Source organism: Orcinus orca, chromosome 4 (assembly GCF_937001465.1).
Source record: "Orcinus orca chromosome 4, mOrcOrc1.1, whole genome shotgun sequence".
NCBI classification, from domain to species: Eukaryota; Metazoa; Chordata; class Mammalia; order Artiodactyla; family Delphinidae; genus Orcinus; species Orcinus orca.
This window is the reverse complement of record NC_064562.1, coordinates 74,623,951-74,635,389: the sequence shown is the minus strand read 5'-3', so window position 1 is coordinate 74,635,389 and position 11,439 is coordinate 74,623,951. Positions and strand designations below refer to the sequence as shown.

General features: G+C 42.9%; 1 protein-coding gene across 1 annotated transcript in view; it reads left to right on the top strand.

Moving 5' to 3' along the window:
• Positions 1–4,439: 4,439 nt before the first annotated feature.
• ADGRL3 (adhesion G protein-coupled receptor L3) overlaps positions 4,440–11,439 on the top strand; it is an 868,464-nt gene continuing 861,464 nt past the window's right edge. Inside the window, exon 1 of the mRNA XM_049709340.1 lies at positions 4,440–5,880. The gene's annotated coding sequence lies outside the window, so the exon portion shown is untranslated. The remainder of the gene's footprint in view (positions 5,881–11,439) is intronic.

Sequence of the window (11,439 nt, the reverse complement as noted above, 5' to 3'; positions counted from 1 at the left end):
GCTAATTTAAAGTTATGAAAGGTAATTTAATTGTGGGATCTAAGACAAAGTAGCTGGGATAGTTACAGAAAAAAAAAGAAGCTTGTTGTTCCTTTCATAGTCATCCAGAACTGGCAAGCATATATGCAAACATTACAGAAATTATGAAAAGGAGTCGAAAGAGACTCTTCCATTGAAAAGAAAAGAAGTCAGGATATTAAAAAAATGTTAAACACTTAGTTAGGAGAAGCTGTTTATAAAAAAAAATCTAGATCTAGATTTGCTTTATCTAGATCTATAGATAAATTTCCAGGTCATTTAGAATGTAGAATACACAGATCCTCTTTTGGATTGAAAAAGAGTAAGGGTGAATTGTTTGAATCAAGGTGAGAATAGATGATACCAAATCAGCAGGGGTATATAACCTGGGTAAGATTTTACAATCTTTTAAAATAGGTCCTTTGATGTACATCCCAAGGATTAGAGAGCATCACTTGATACTTCTTCGAATTAAACTATCCCTTAGTCAGTCAAATATGTTCTGATCATATATATATATATATAATCTACACTTGAGTCATTATTCTAATGAACCCAAGACCCCTTGGAATTCTAACCATACCATGGCATACTAGGAATCTGAGTATTAAGCTTTGCTGCCTGCTTTGCAGGTGTGATTTACCCCTGATTACCTTGATTTGTCAGTGTATCTAGGCCCAGTAGCATTTAAGATTGTAACTGCTGATAATTGATTATTAGGGAGTATTTTTCCCAACGACAAAAGCTCAGTAATTTTGTGAAAGTTTACGTCTGGTTGAAATAGAAGGTCATTACATTGAAGGTGGCATTGTCTACTGTCTGCAGTAGGGATTCATTTAGTTACTGAAAACCTAAAGTATGCAAAGCTCAGCCCAGGGTGGTGCACAATGTCAAGTCGCAGGCTGAGGAAGAATTAAATCATGAAAGAATCCTGATTTTCAGTTGGACTCATGACTGCCTGGAATAGTCAACATTTCTTGTTATCCTTGTAGCTAAGTGTTACCAGCTCACCATTTCTGAGGATTAAATGAATGGGCAAATGGTGCGTGAAACTTTAGGAAAATGTCTGGGTGTGAGTATGCCTTTCTTTTCCTCCTTTTCTTCTCTGCTCCTGCAATGTAGGCATGATTGCTAGAACTGGAATTGGGAATAATGGCCATGCGTGGCTGAGCAAGAAGTTAAGGAAGTTGTCTGTTTCAGGCTGGAATGCTTTGTTAGGGCCACAAGAGCCCAGGATCACTAACTGCTACACTTTAACCTGAGAAAGAAAGAAACTTTTATCTTGTTTACTGTTGCTTTGTGTTTCTGTTGCTCGCAGCCAAAATGAATTCTAACTAATATAGAATATACAGATCATTCAAAAAAATTTTGTTTGCTTTAACCAACTTTTCCCCCCACTAACTGAATAACTACCAATTCCAATCAGGTGAGGGCATTTACTGAGTATGCAAAAACATATCTTACATACTTACTTCCCTTATATAACGATTACAACTGAGGTGTGTATCACTGTACAAAATCCTTGTCCATACCTCTGTTTATTTCTGTAGAAGTGATATCTGTAAATAGAAACTGTGGATTAATGACATATATATTCTATAAGGCAGTTGACATAATTTCAGCTTTCTTTGCAGAAAAATTGTGTCAGTGTACATCACTAGCATAGAGGCAGGCCTGTCTCAGTACACTTTTGTTAGAGTTTATTAGTAGGGGACTGCTAGTTTTCAGCTAATTTCATGAGTGAAACATGAAACATGATGGATCTGGTAATTTTATATATTTTTTATTTAATTATAAAATTATAGTTAATTTTATATATTTTTATGTATTGGATTTATATTGGCAGAACATTTTTCCTTTCATATATTGGCCATTTGAATTTTTTTTGTGAACATGTTATCCATGTTCTTTTCCTAACTTACATGTATTGGAGATTTTAATATATTAATTATTAACTTGAAAAAATCCTTTGGTCAGGAAATTTTTAAAATTATTAAAACATTTTAATTGTGGTTATCTTATTTGATTGGCTACTCAGCTTTTTTAAAAAATTGGGGGAGGGGTTCTTTTCCATTTTACAAATATTGATTTTTTTCACTTTTAATGGAGTTGAAGTTGACAGTGTGATCTTTTTTAAAAACCACTCTAGCACACAGAGCTACCACGTATAATAGCATCTTTGCTCAAACATCATCTGCTATACTATCTTGTCACTGAGTAGAAGGTGTTCAATATAGTTGGGTAGCAAAGAGGGCACAGTATTTTATTTGAGTGTATTTTTGTGGAAGGTTCACCTTAGAAAAATATTGGCAAGAGTCATGGATTTCCTGGCAATGGAGTATTGACACTTTGTATCTTAAATCAAATAGAGAAGACTATGCCCATCAGATTAAAAATGATTTAGAAGCATGAAGTTTGAACCTAAAATACAGGTAGTTGCTGTAAAAATTGCTACCTTGACATTTGATTAAGTTGTATAAACCTATTCTTTCTTTCCACTGCTTTTATTTAACCATCAGTTATTTTTATTCACTTTTTTTTTTCCTTTTTGGTTCTTTCTCCCTCATTATTCTGCTTGTAATTTTGCTTATTTGTAGTCAACTCCTCTGTGGTGAATACTTTAAATTATTTATTTAACTCAATATGCTTACTTTTCAGTTAATATCTTTCATGTTTTGATAAATATATTAATTATATATCGAAATTTTATTCCTTTCACATATCCTACCAGACCTGCCATATTGTGATAAGTCTGATTCTAAAAATTGGTCTATAGGTGCTGTTTATTTATATTTCTGCTGCTACCACTAATAACATTTAATATCTATATAGCACCTTTCATTCTATATTCTATTATTTTATTACTTTTCTACATATATACATTTGGGAGATGAATTGAGTAGTTTCCATCTTGCCTCCTTTACAAATAAGAGCCTCTTGTCACAATTGGCTGGAGTCTACTCTTTCCAAAATTATTTAAGTAACAAGTGACTCCAGATGTCAGTTCATATTTTGTTTAAGTACTCAGGGGAATTCATAGATGCCCCATAATAGGCAAATTCAAGTAGCCTAACTTGAGCCTGTGAACATTTAGTTGGTCAGAATTCAGCAATATCATTAAATCTCTTTCCCATTTTTTTAAAAATAAAAAGAATTATAACGTGCAAAATATTGTGGATACAGATTAATCTTATGTTATACAGATGATTAAAATTTGTAATTTAGATTCCAGGAAGATCCTATAATGCGAAGAGGCATAGAGACAAGCAACTAATAATTTTAAAAGAACAAGAAAAAAGCAGAATGAAATAGGTGTTCTGTAGAGATACAATCAAAGGGAATATAATGGAAGGGGTGATTATTTTGAATGGGTTTGGTGAGAAAAGGATCTTTGGAGCAGTTGGTACTGGAATTGAGCTTTGCAGACTGAATGAGATTTTCATAGTCACTGGTACTGGGTATGGTCTGTTAATTCGAATGAGGTCTTATGTTCTTCATATGTTGACTCTACCTCCCTAAGAACTGGGAGAGCATTAGATCATTCTGAATATATTATATACATTCAAATATAATTTGGATATAATGTGCTTGTTGGATGCATATAATAAATCTTAGTTTCTCCTGTAATGGTAACCCGAATGTACTGATATAGAAAATAACACCTTAGCCATTTCAGATTATGAAATTTTAGAGCAGGACAAGACCTTAGAAATTACCTACTTAACCCTCTCATTTACAAAGAAGGCAGAAAGGGGTTCAGTAACTGACCAAGGTCACTCAGTTAACTTGAACAGACTTTTCCTCTATCACAAGGCATTGCTTTGGAATCGGCACCTTTCTGTATCCATTATGGTAATTTTTATCGATGTAAAATAAAGTCACTGAATCCCCACATCCGATTATCAGAAGGCACTTTAACGGCTGCAATGAACTTGCACGCTGAGGTAAGTTTGAAGGAACATAAAATGGACCAAAGGCAGAAAACGCACTGGGACTCGGTACCTGCATAATGAAAATATTGAATAATCTGTACCTGTAAAAAGAGACACTGGCAGTACTTTCAATCTGACGTCGTTTACTCACCTGGTGTGGAATGAAGGAGGAAGAGAAGAGGGGAGAGAGGGAGGGGGGAAAGAAAGAGAGAAAGAGGGGAGAGGGAAGAGGGAAGGCTAAGGGGGGGGGGGCGGGGAGAGAGAGAGCCAGAGAGAGAGAGAGAGAAGCTTGTCTCAAAGCCGCGAGGAGAGGTACCCTTTGTTTGACAAACCCTGAAAGGAAAGCCTCTTGTAGCAGCTCTCTCGTTCCCACCTCCAAGCGTTTGTCGAGCTGCTAGGTGGAGCCCGCGCGGCGGAGCCCGAGCGCACTCCAGATCCGGGTTTTGCCTCCCGCCACCCCTTTCTCCGGCGCAAGCCCCCTCCTCGGCTTTCGGCGCTCTCGGAGCTCGCCCGCCCGCAGCTCATTCTGGCCTCGGCTCGGGCCCCGGCTGCGTCCGCCGCACGCAGGCTGCACGGCCCCGGCGCGCCCGCGCTCCGACCGGCTCTCGGCGCGTCGCCGGGTCGTCTGCTCGCCCGGCACTGCTCGCCCCAGTTCCCAGGAGCTGGGGTGCAGATGCTGCCGCTGGTCCTGGTGGGCGCCGCCGCTGCCGCTACCGGCTTTTCCCGTACTGGTCGTTGCCTCCGCTCCCGCAGCTGCCGCTGCTGCCGCCTGTGACTCGCCCCCTCCCCTTTCTTTCTTCTCTTTTAGCCTCCGTCCTCTTTCTCCGGGTGTGCGCGCGCGCCGGTGGCACGGTTGGCTTTGGCCGGAGCTCGCTCGCGTGTGCGCGTGTGTGAGTGTGCGTGTCTGGAGAGCGCCAGAGCCCTGCTCGCTCTCGGGGAGTCGAAGAAGATACAGGACCGACGAGGCGGCGGCGGCGCGAAGCCCGGGGCCGCGCAATGAAGCTCCCACATGCTCGCAGCTGCCCGGCCCGGCCGGCGAGCTAATCAGCCACACTCCGGGCTCTGGGCTCCCCGGCCCCCGGGACGCAGCCCTCGGCTGCCCGGCGCCCGCTCCGCCCGCGCGTCCCCGCTGTGCACCCGGGAAGGAGTTTGTGTGGCCCTGGCTCCAGCTCTCTGCGCAGGTTGCGGACTCGAGAGGAGACCCTCGGCGGGGAGACAACCTCGGGAGGAGGAGGAGGAGGGTTTGGCGGAGAAGAAGCCACCCCTGGCCCTCGCGGCTCCCCCTACCTTTTCCCTCGCTCCCGCACTCAGCCGGAAAGGGGAGGACGAGGAAGAAAAAGAAAAAGAAAGGGGGTGGGGTGGGAGAACTGGATATAAAGATCGGCTGGGGGGATGGTGGAACATTTTTGGTCTCTCCAGAAGCGTCTTTTCTTAAGCGGCAGCGGCAGCGGGAGGAAAAGCAGCCCCAGCTATGACTGCCGCATGTTAATAGCTGCCGCTTGGGTCCCTCGGCTGCTGCTGGAGACAGAGCCTGACTCCGAAGTTGTGCAACTGTGGACTGGAAGAGACATTTGAACCCTCCACCCCCTTTGCTCCGTTTTTACCCCCTTGGTGTGTGTGAAGAGAGGAAACGTAAAGGAAGACAAACATTTGGATTTTGCTCCCCCCCCCTTCCCTTTTCTTCATGGCTGTGTAGCAGAAGAAAGGGGGAAGGAAAGACTTTTTGTTGTTTCCTTGGCTGGGGTCTCTACCCTCCTGCTGCCTTCTCTGCGCTTTGGCTATCATTCTTGGACGCGTGCGGTGGGGGTGTCTTCGCTGGGGCCGCTCGGTCTTTTGCCCCGAGCTCCATGGCTGGATTGTGGAAACTGCACCGGGCTGCAGGTTGTTGACCAACTGATGGGACGATCTCAGGGACCGGCGGTTACGAAAGGTAATTTATTCTTACACTTCCTGATAGTGGTGGCCCTGGCCCGGCGCAGGCATCTGCGTCCGCGGGGCAGGCAACCGAGGGGGTGCAGGATTCACGCACACTCACCCTCCCACTCACACACTCGCCCGCACACACACTCATCCGATCGTGATGCGGGGCGGGAAAGGAACCTCATGGCTGGTGGGCGCTGGGGGTTGGTACGGGTTCGAGGTTTTTCCAGCTATTGGGCGATTTGGCGGCTGAGAGAAATGAAAGGGAGAGTTGACCGGGAGCATTCGCAGTCCAACACTCTGGGGGATAGGAACGGTTTCCACCCTGGGAATTTTCCCTCCCCTCTCACCCCAGTATCATCCCCTGGTAGGAACTGAATGCCGACCAGGGGGCGCCTTCTCTCTACCGGCCCGGAGCCGGTGCCGCTGGAGGCGGGAGAGGGCTGGAGGACCGACAGGGACCGGGTGAGGCGCTGGGCTCAGGGGTGATGGGGACTGCGGGGCGGTGAGTCCGCCGCGATCTTCTCTAGACGCTTGCCTGGAGCATCCATGGTGGCCGCGTTTGCCCAGGTCGCGCCCCTGAGTCGCGGAGCCTCGCTACCTCCCCGCACCCCGCCCGTTGTGTCCCTTTCACGGCAGTTTGATTTAGACCTGCTTGTTTGGCCTTTGTTAAGCGCTTTTGGCTGGAGAAAGCTGCCACTTTCGTGGGTGGCCCGGGGCGGCACGGTGTTGGGAGTGGGCACGGGGCGGGGGGCGGTGTTGCACGAATCGGGGTGGCCGGGGCGCCGGGGCGGGGTGGGCAGAGCATTGGTGGCGGCGGTCGGCTGGGTTACAGGTAGGAGGGCAGGTGCCCCGCATCTTCTCACCAGTGAAGGGAAGGCTCTGGGCTGCAGCGGAGCGTCGGTGCCGCCGCGCCCCCGCCGATGGTCCCACATCGGAGCTCAAGGGCTAAACGTGCCAGGCCCCTAGCAGTATAGGTGGGTGGGTGTGTATGTGGGGTGGGGTGGGGGGAACCTCCACTACCAGGGTTAATTGGCAGCAGGGTCGGCGTGTGCCTATCTGTGTGCGCGTTCGTGCGCTCCGGGGATGGCCTGGCGATATTTGCGGGGATGGCAGAGCTGATGCTACTTGAGCTGAGCTTGCTTATCGAAATCGCCTGGGATCCGCTTAACTGGAAAATCTGGTTTGAGGAGGCCGCGAGGGCCGATAGGGGTTGCGAAGAAGCCTCACTGTGTCCCCTCTCCCCTACTGAGCACCTCTGAGAGATGCGTGCAGCGCCTGAGAGTCTCTGGTGCAGCGCGCAGGGCACCCCCAATTTGGCCCTGATGAGGACCAAGGAATAGAGTAGTCGTCTTTCGGGCAGATTGAAATAACCAAGTCAAGCCAGCATAACCCCTGGTCCCCGGAATTCTCTGGCCACTTTCAGATACGAACGTGCGCCGTTTTATTTATGGCCAGAGGAATCACAGCAATTGGGCGAACTCGAGGTGTGCGAGCCACCTCTGGGTATCTCCTCCCTGTGCCTGTGTGTGATCTTGCCTGCGGTAGAGTACATTGTAAACAACGGTGTAAGCAGCCCTGCCACAGTCTCCTTTAGAGCCCTGTCTTGTGTTTACTTTCCTGGGTAGATTACTCATTAGGAAGTATAAGCCTTCTTGCCCCTCTGATTTTACATCCTTCCAGCCAGCTGCTGGGGAAACGAGGAGACGCATATACTCTGGCAGGCAGGAAAAATTGCCTTCTGTGTTTTGCTCTGAAGTAAATAGGCAATCTGCTAATTTAGGGTCATATGGGTTATCAACACTAGTTAAAGAATGTCATTGCAGAATCTACAAAGAAATAGTTCTTCAGTAATTTTTCATTTGGAGAATGTACTTTATTTCCCTGTGAGATTAAACAGAATTTAGCTAGATTTCCTTGGTATATTTTTCAATCTGTAATGGTACTAAATGACCTGGAGTTCTGGTGCCCAATTTGTCTGTATGTGGATTAGACAGAATTGTCAGTTCTTTTATAGTATCATCAAAAGAGGTTTCCAGACGTTTGTCTAGGAGTTAAAAGAATACTTGCATTGAAAAATCTTCACCTTTGTTTCACCCAATCTTTTTTGTGTGTGTGTGTGTCCAAGGGTTAAAAATGTACAAAGACAAACAGTTTTAAAAAGTTGGAAAGCTAAACACTTTTCAGTTATTAAAAAGGCATTAAATTGCTTAGTTGTAGATTAGCTCTGACTGCTTTTGTGTTTGTTGCAAATGGCTGTGTTCTATTTTGTTGAAAAAAGTATAGCACTGTAAATGTGAAAGGGTACTTTTTTTCTGGGTACCATGATTTCCACATTTCTTTCAATTTTAGGATCTTGACTTCTTGAAAAAGCTTAGGTTGCCCCCCTCCCCCCGCCAAAAAGGAATACTGAATCAGTGATGCCTGATCTTGATTAAGTTATATTTTTATGGGTTAGTGCTGGTGGCAGTTGTCTTAATGCAAACTTAGGGAATTGTGATTTCATCCATGAGATTCTAGCTTCATATATTTCTTTCCTTCCTAGAGGGTATGTGTTAAAGCCTTTGCACTTGCAAATATTTCTTAAGATTAAAGAATACTTGTCCTCTCATTTTAGAAGATCTAATCACAGTGTTTTTCGGAGCCCTTATGTTAGGAGATTTGATCAGATCTGTTCTTTGTTTCCTAGCAGCATGTGTTTCTTAGCAGTCATACATTCCACAGGTCCTGATGTCATTAGAACTGTGTCTGTCAGTGTATTGTGTGCTGTCTTTAGCTGAAGGTGAATGTGTCAGAAGTGCCTGAATGCCATTCCCTAGCACTTCTTCATAACTAAATATTCAATAACCTGCTTCATTGGTGTCTATGGTTGACTAGACTATTTCTATAAACTCAGGGTAGGAGGAATGATTAGTATAAAGGTTTATGTGAACTATTCACATTTTTTAGATAGATATGTTAGGTTGCTCCGGGCATCCCTGGCCTGAAGCATGTGATTTGTTTGATGGGTAAATGCTTTTGATGTCTCATTTTAAGTTGCTTGGTGTGATTATCCTTCAGATTGAGAGCCCTCCATGAAAATATGAATGGAAGGTATTTTAGAAATGATTTTCTTAATGATAATCTTCTTGCATTTTGGAGATTTAAACATTTCTTTCCATGGGGAATAATAGTGGGTATGAGACTTACTGGCTCCGGCTACTGTGCCTGACATTGTTTCTAGTAGTTAGGAAAGGCAAAATTTTTATGGACTTGTTGTCCTTTAGATTCCTTGGTGAGTTATAGCCAAGTTAATCCTAAATAGAAGATTAAAAAAAAAGTTTATCAAATCAAAAGAATTGAAGTCAGTCAAATAATATAATGCTAAACTGAATTGTTTTTCAGATTTCATTTAGGCTGCTTCAACTGCTGGATGAAACTCTCTTTGAAAAGAGCTGCCAAGTAGGAGTGACAGTTACTATTAGAAGCGGGGCAGTTTTGCCCAGAAATCAGCAAGGAAAACTGATTGTGTATTTAAAAACAAAGTGATTTTGAGAGATGTTATACAGCCTTAATTTAGCATGGTGTGAACGGCTAGAGCAGTTGGAATTAGAGGGAGATGATCTTTCCTTAAGTTTTGCAAATGACTATTTTCCCTTTGATTTCTTAGATTTGCATTACATTCAAAATATGCAGTTGCTCACATAGGGAGGAACCCTAAAGACAGAGGCTGTATTGTAATTTAGCATTTGTTTGCCTTCAAGGACATATTTATGCTTAGATTACTATTACATTTATGTCTTTTTCTTTTATGCAAATGAATTCCCTTATAGAATACCCAATTTTATAGTAAAATATAAACTAAAACATTCAAATATGAGTAAGGGCCTCCTGACATTTTTCCTTTCTTGACTGTGTGTGTGTGTGAGTATGTGTGTGTGTGTGTGTGTGTGTGTGTGTGTGTGTGTGTGTGAGAGTATGTGTGTGTGTCTGTGTGTGTTATTAGGGAGCTGTTGATCAGTGAGGAGAAAAATCCAGATTTTTCATTGGTTGTGATTTTGATATTGATGTTTATTGGTCACTTTGAGAGAGTAGTGTGAGCATGCCTGTAAATAGCATCTGTGAGCCCAAAGATGTATAGTTTTCCCCAAATCTTTTAATGTCATTACCCTGGTCTGAGTGTCTATGTGGCCCAATAAAATTAACTCTTCTACTGTATAAAGTAACCAGGTGTAATATTTTTCTTAGAATTGTTAAGTGTGCTCATGCACTCACAAATACAAAATATATATAAAAAATTAGCTGTCCTACTCTGAATTCATTGAAATTCTCCATTTGTTTTAAGGAGTGGATGAAAGGGGAGAGTTCTTCCTGTATTTGATCATAACAGATTCTATAGATCTTAATAATTTATGTCTTACTAATGTCTTATTGACACTTAAGACAAGAATTTAGTTTAATGTTAATGAATTTCTTCATAAGAGTGATTACATATACATATTAGAAACTGTTAACATTTGATCCATATTATTCAAGAACTTAAATGGAATACTGTTGGTGGTAGTCCTAATTATTGTGAACATTATCTCTGGGATAGAAAATTAAATCAACCAACTGAATACTGCTATCTGGTAGACTTCTATGTCAGTTATTTTGTAGAGCAGACAATCCTCTCTTTTCAAGGTGTATTCTGGGGAAATCTGTGGTTCTTTGAGACCCTTTCAGAGGATCTATTAGAAGAAAACATTTTCATAATAATGCTAAGATGCATTTTACCTTTCAATCTCATACTTGAACAAAGGTACAGTAGAGTTTTCTAGAAGGTTCATGATATGTAATGACATCATTGCTTTGCTGGCCTATGGCATGTGTGCTGGTGTATTCTTGTGTTTTAAAATTTAACCAGTTTAACTATTAATATATATATAAATATTGATAGTTAAACCAACATAATCAACAGTTACTTTAGGTCATCAATTTTTATGCGTGTAAAAGGGTCCTGGAATCAGAGAATTTGAGAACCGCTGAAGTTAACTTTTCAAGATCTGCTTCCTTGTACTCAGAAGTTCACCCCATTGGACCATATAAAGAGCCATCTAGGATGAGAAAACAAGTAGATTGTTCAAGTTTTAAAAAACACAAGCCATATGGGTATTTTATTAATTATTTGACATTTTCATTTTTCTCTTCCAAATGTAGAAAAGCTTGTTTTTAGTCCCCAGTTAGTGAAATGGAAACTTTAAGGCTGCAGGTCTCTAGCCTGACCTGCTGGCAGTAGCAAAGGAGCTACTGGGAAAATTTTAAATCTAGGCCCCAGGTCTTGATATTCTGCTATCTGGAGAGGCAGGATGGTGTGGTGGTGACGAGAAGGGACTCTGTGGTGTGTTTGCCAAGGTTTGATAAATTATTTGATTTTTGACAAGATGCTGGATCCTCTCTCTGTGCCTCAGTTTCCTGGTATGTTTTAATGGGTATGACAACTATACCTAATTCACAGTTTGTTGTGAAAATTTAATTGAAAAATGTATGCCAAGTGTTTACAACAGTTCCAGGCACATAATAGGATTGTAACTATTTGCTACTATCATTA